This window comes from Euphorbia lathyris, chromosome 7, assembly GCF_963576675.1.
Source record: "Euphorbia lathyris chromosome 7, ddEupLath1.1, whole genome shotgun sequence".
Taxonomy (NCBI): Eukaryota; Viridiplantae; Streptophyta; class Magnoliopsida; order Malpighiales; family Euphorbiaceae; genus Euphorbia; species Euphorbia lathyris.
In genome coordinates, this window is record NC_088916.1 from 6,087,787 (window position 1) to 6,094,122 (window position 6,336).

General features: G+C 35.6%; 1 pseudogene; it reads left to right on the forward strand.

Annotated features, from left to right (window-relative positions):
* Positions 1–269: 269 nt before the first annotated feature.
* On the forward strand, positions 270–2,990 carry LOC136235982 (uncharacterized; annotated as a pseudogene).
* Positions 2,991–6,336: the final 3,346 nt, after the last annotated feature.

Genomic DNA, 6,336 nt, shown 5'->3' on the forward strand with positions numbered 1-6,336 from the left:
TTTACATCCCACGAACTTTGCACAGAAATCACGACTGTATTGATTCCAGTTGTGAATGGATTCAGTAGGTAAAGACCGAAACAAATCAGATGCCGCTCCGCCCAAAGTGGTCGAGAATAATCTGCAAATTATGCTTTCACTCGCTCCTGCAACATCCATTAATTCTCTATAGTTCCTGACATGTGCTTCAGGATCAGAATTTGGGTCCCCATAGTATTTAGGTATCGCCGGCGCTTTTATCCTGTGATCTGGAATAAATTCCCGCAACGATGGAGCGAAGGGCGAATCGCTCTGCACCTCTGCTCTCGCCCTTGGTGTGTACCCCATTCGCTCCATCATACTCCTCAGTTGATCTTCCAGTTCAATATGGGGTATTCGCCGATCCTCTTCCATCCGCTGCTGGTGAACTCTAGGTGGCATCCACCCGCCAATTGGTGTTGAAAGTTGTTCCCGCCGTGGTTCTAGCCGCCGTCCAGTTATAGGATCAAAGTTCCAAGTGTGCTCCTGTCCAGACGTATTCGCCCCATACGTCATCAACTTTGAACCTGCTCTTGTCACAAAAAAAAAAAAAAAAAAATAAACATCTATTAAATCTAGTCCAAATTTTGGATTAACTTCTAATATATAATATATAATTTTGAATTTATGTTACCTATTTGGAGAGCTTTCACTTCATTTTCAAGCTTGTGAATATACCGCATCTATTGAAAATGATTATGTTGAGAATGACAATGTTAGACAAACCGACTCGTCTGAAACTATTCATTTGCTTAATATATATGATCCAAGAACTTGGGATGGCCTTGATTCTAAAATGATTGATTTATTAGTAGAAAAGGGCCCCAAAAGAGATTTATCCATTGTTAAAGGTCCTAAAGATAAATTTTCTAGGCGATTTACTGCTAACTTATACACTAGAACCTTATCAAATGGAGAGAAGTATGATCGAGATTGGCTTGTTTATTCGAAAGAGCTTGATAAAATATTTTGTTTTTGTTGTAAAATATTTAAAAAAGGGATTGGTAGAGGTCAATTAACAAATGAAGGTTTTGCGGATTGGGGGCATATTAGCATAAGGCTTAGAGAACATGAGACAAGCATGGATCATGTTAAAAATATGACAACTTGGTATGATTTGCGTTTAAGGTTTCAAAAGAATCAAACTATTGATAAAACGAGTCAAAAACAAATGGAGAAAGAAAAGGTTCATTGGAAGAAAGTCTTGCAAAGAATTATTTCAATTGTGAAATTTCTTGCTAAGCATAATTTGGCGTTTCGTGGTTCTAATGAGATATTGTACCAAAATAGTAATGGTAATTTTTTGGGCTTAATTGAAATGTTGGCAGAGTTTGATCCAACTGTCCAAGAACATGTTAGACGTATTACTAATAATGATATTCACCATCATTATCTAGGTCATACCATCCAAAATGAGTTAATACTTTTACTTGGTTCTGCAATTAAAACTGAAATCATTAAAAAAATAAAACAAGCGAAATATTTCTCAGTTATACTTGATTGTACTCCTGATGTTAGTCATCAAGAGCAAATGTGTTTGATGTTAAGATATGTGAATGTCTCTTCAAATCCTATTACTATTGAGGAATCTTTTTTTAGGATTTTTGAATGTGAATGATACAACAGGTGAATGGATTTTTAATGTTTTACAAAATGAATTGAAAAATCTTGATCTTGATATATTTGATGTGCGAGGACAAGGTTATGATAATGGATCAAATATGAAAGGAAAACATCAAGGAGTACAAAAGAAACTTTTGGACATAAACTCTAGAGCTTTTTATACTCCTTGCGGTTGCCATAGTCTAAACTTGACATTATGTGATATGGCTAACACGTGCGCTAAAGCTAGAGATTTTTTTGGAGTTATACAACGCATATATACAATTTTTGCATGTTCTACTAAGAGATGGAAAATTTTAAAAGATAATGTAAAAGGATTAACTCTTAAGTCATTGTCATCTACTCGTTGGGAGAGTCGTGTTGATAGTGTTAAAGCTATAAGATTTCAAATGTCAGAAATACGAGAAGCTTTACTTCAAGTAGCAGATAATGATAATGATTCTAAAGTAAAAAGTGAAGCAAAATCTTTAGCAACTAACGAGCTTGGTGATTTTGAGTTTTTAGTTGCAATAATCATTTGGTATGAAATATTATGTGCAATTAATTTGGTTAGCAAGCTTTTACAATCAAAGGATATGCTTATTGATGTGGCTATTGAAAAAATAAAAGGGTTGATTTCTTTTTTTAAGGGGTATAGAGAAACTGGTTTTTATGATGCCTTGGATAGAGCCAAAGAAATTGCCATTGAAATGAACATTGAACCTATATTTCCTCAAAGGCGTGAAATTCAAAGAAAAAAATATTTTGATGAGAATCCATCTACTTCATTAGTTACTCCACTATCTGCAGAGGAATCATTTAGAGTGAAATACTTTCTTTACATTGTTGATCAAGCCATCAGTTCTCTTAATAGGAGGTTTGAGCAATATGTAGAATATGAAACTATATTTGGTTTTTTATTTACTTCTCACAAGTTGAAATCATCAAATGATGTGAGTTTGAAGTCTTCTTGTATCCAATTGGAAAATGCACTTAAATTTAATGAGCAGTCTGATATTGATGGAAATGAATTATTTGTGGAATTAAAGTTACTTAGAGAACTTTTGCCTCGGGATATAATAGGACCTATTGATATTTTGATGTTTTTGAAAGGTTTAGATTGTTTTCCTAATACAATTATTGCATATAGAATTTTGTTGACTATTCCTGTGACTGTTGCATCCGCAGAAAGAAGCTTTTCAAAATTGAAGTTATTGAAGTCCTATTTGCGATCTACGATGTTACAAGAAAGACTTAATGGATTGGCATTGATAGCGATGGAGAATGATCTTTTGGAGAAAATAGAATATGAAAACTTAGTTGATGATTTTGCTTCAAAAAGTGTTAGAAGGATAGCACTTTTTAAGTAAAAAAACTTGTATTAGCTTAAACTTGTATTAAGACTTGATTGTATTTGCACAGGGCCCCGCAAATGTTTAAGACGGGCCTGTTGTCAGCTTGCTAGAATCCAAAGGAAAAAAACATATATAAGTCACAATACTTAAATAACACCAAAACATTAATTTAGACGTAGTGAATCTAGTAGATTATAGTGAACACGGGGCGGAGCCAAGACAAAATCTCTACTAGAGTTGTTTAAATAGTCCCTCCTTTTGGTATAACTTTTGGTCCTGCAGGCGTACCAACACGGACAGAAGAGGGAAAAAGGGTGAAGGAGGGTCCTTGATTCTCGGAAAAGAAATTTACCAACGGAAATTGTGTCGCAAAATACATATATTCTGTCGGTAATTTCATTATATTCACAATCTGAGACGGATATTTCTGAGTCTGATATTTAACCTTCTGAGCTTCTTGGGGTCATTGTTAGGGTCATCTGTAGCTAATGGCACAACATTGGATGAAGTCATTGTCTGAATAATGTTGCTGCTTGAAACCTCCACATCTTGGTCACATGACAATAACTTTTACTGTTGCGGGGCGGCCCGGTGCACTACGCGTCCCCGCTGAGTGAGGGTCCGGGGAGGGGTCCTACCACAATGGTGTACTGGGAGCAAGCCTTTCCCTATCAATTTATTTCACAAGAGGCCGCTCCTAAGACTCGAACCCGTGACCTCTTGGTTACACGACAACAACGTTTACCGTTGCGCCAAGGCTCGGCCTCTTAATAAGAACTATATACTAAGATAAATTTTATTTTTCTGTTACACTAACCTGCACAAATGAAATTGAAGGGGAATATGAAGAGATAGTATAAAATCGATGAAATTGAAGGTTTTAATCTGAGGAGATGCAATTTCTCAAGTTAAACTTGAAAGAAAAAAAAAAACCTAAATGGGTGAAAAAAAAACCCAAATGGGTGAAAATCCTAGCCTCCAATGGAGATTTGTATATAAGATTGGAAAATACATGCACACAACTTAACATTTAGGGTTCATAAACTGTGGTATGATTATAACAGACTGTTGGAGAAAAGCAAAACACTGCATAGTAAAGCATGTCATATAATCTGCACGTGTGTGAATTAAATTTTAAGAAGCAGAAATACCCTATTTGGGGTCACACATGTACGGCTGGTTGATACGTCATGTACGGTTTGTCATCTCGATGTCTCGCCTTTTGAAACCGAACCCTCCGACATTTGATTCCCTAATCATTTCAGTATAGGTGCATTATAGTAATTATCTAGAGTTTTTGTATTTAATTGCATAGACTTGGCTTTTAAGGAGACTTTGTTAAAGAAAATTATTTTTAATCAGAATTCTGATGACATTCTTCAACTTATAAAATAAAGGGATAAGGTACCAAAATAGGCCTAAGTTTTTTGGAAAAGTACCAATTTAGGCCCAACGTTCAAAATAGCACCAATGTAGGCTTAACGTTTACAACATAATATCAATTTAGGCTTAACGTTTACAATATAGCACCATTTTAGGCCTCACGTATAAAATAGCACCAATATAGGCTTAATGTTTACAAAATAATACGAATTTAAGCTTAACGTTTTACAAAATATATATAATTTAAACTAAACGTCATAATTAAATTAATCATATTATATTCTTTCCCTATTAACTTTATATGTTATCTTTTTATTTAGTTCCACATTCTTATTTATTATAATACAATTAATTAGTATTCTTGCCCATTAAAATCTTATATTCGTTTTTCATAAATGATTTCATGACTACTAAATTTCATTGCTCATATAATATATGCAAACTAAAAATAATTAAATATCCAACATTGACATGTATCAATATTATTTTAACTAGTGTTGGTCCAAAATAAAATAAATTTTATTTTATGTATATAGAAAACTTGGGTTTAATTTTAGGATATAGTTTATATTTTGTCTAGAAAATAATAAATGATAAAAATGAAAATACATTCGTAAACTCACCTCAAACACGCGGGGCGTGCCTTCCTATACGCGAAGCGTATACCAGCCATCCGAAGACGGTCCGCTTCAGAGACTCCACTACGCAGGGCGTGCCTTCCTACAAGCCACGCGTAAAACGCACCAACAAGGCGTTTCAGGATCAGGAGCACGAACACGCGGGGCATACATTTCCATACACGGAGCGTATACCGCGCATCCGAAGACGTTCCGCTTTAGGGACTCGTTTACGCGGGACGTATCTTCCTATAGGCCACGCGTAAACGTCATCGACAAGACGCACCAAGTTCAAGAGCCACACTACGCAGGGCGTAGCCAGACATACGCGGGACGTGCTCTTTCTCTCGGCAAGCAGTTAATGGCAGTTAAAGGAATTTGAGGTAGTTGATGAGGTGGCAAGTTAGTGGGAGAGAATTTCAAGGGGTAGTTGATGAACAATTACCAAAATGCCACTGAACAATTACCAAAATGCCACTCCAAAAAACTATAAATAGACCCCCTCCCCTTCATAAAAAATCACTCATTCAACACACAAAACCCCTCTCTAAAGGTCCCTTCCAATGCTCTCTAGTTTCTAGTTTTAAGTTCTTAGTTCTTCAAGTTCTTAGTTCTTCTTTCCATTTGCTAGCTCTCTTTCTAGCTCTTTTAGTGTGCTTTAGCTTTAATTCAAGCCTCTTTTCAAGTTTTTCAATTCAATTTAACATTCCCAAGCTCTTAATTTGCTCAATTCTTAGCTATAACTCTGTTTCCAAATTAATTTTCGAGATTCGTCCATTTATATTCAAAGCCCGATTTCGTCCATTTAAATTCATTTTCTGCTTTCAATCCCTTCAACAAAGTTGTTTCTGACGTCCTGAAGTTCGATCTAGTATATTTATTTTCCCAATTCCGTGTTCACAAACTCTATTTACATGCCTATCTTTCCAGTCCAAATTCTTTTAGATACTCTGTTTCCAGAATTTTCCAGATTCGTCCAGTTATTTTCAACTCCCAATTCCGTCTACTTAGCATCCGTTTTAGCCTTCGATCCCTTATAGAAGTTTGTTCCAGACCTCCTGAAGTTAAATTTAGCCTATTTACTCGCCCAATTCTGTGTTCTTAAGTGCCCAAACGAGCCTCCCGAAGTTGAAAGTTAAATTTGTCCTATTTGCCTACCATACGTTTAATCATTGCAAAGAGCACATACCGTGCGGGCCCGACTGGCTGCAGCTCTCCAAGAACCTCGCACCAACACCAAAATTCAACATCAATCCGAGATAGCTATTGTGGCTCCGAGTTTGTTGTTGAATTTCAATTTGTTTTATCGCATTTCAATTCTTTGTATTGATTTGTTTATTCTAATTCAATTGATTACCTAT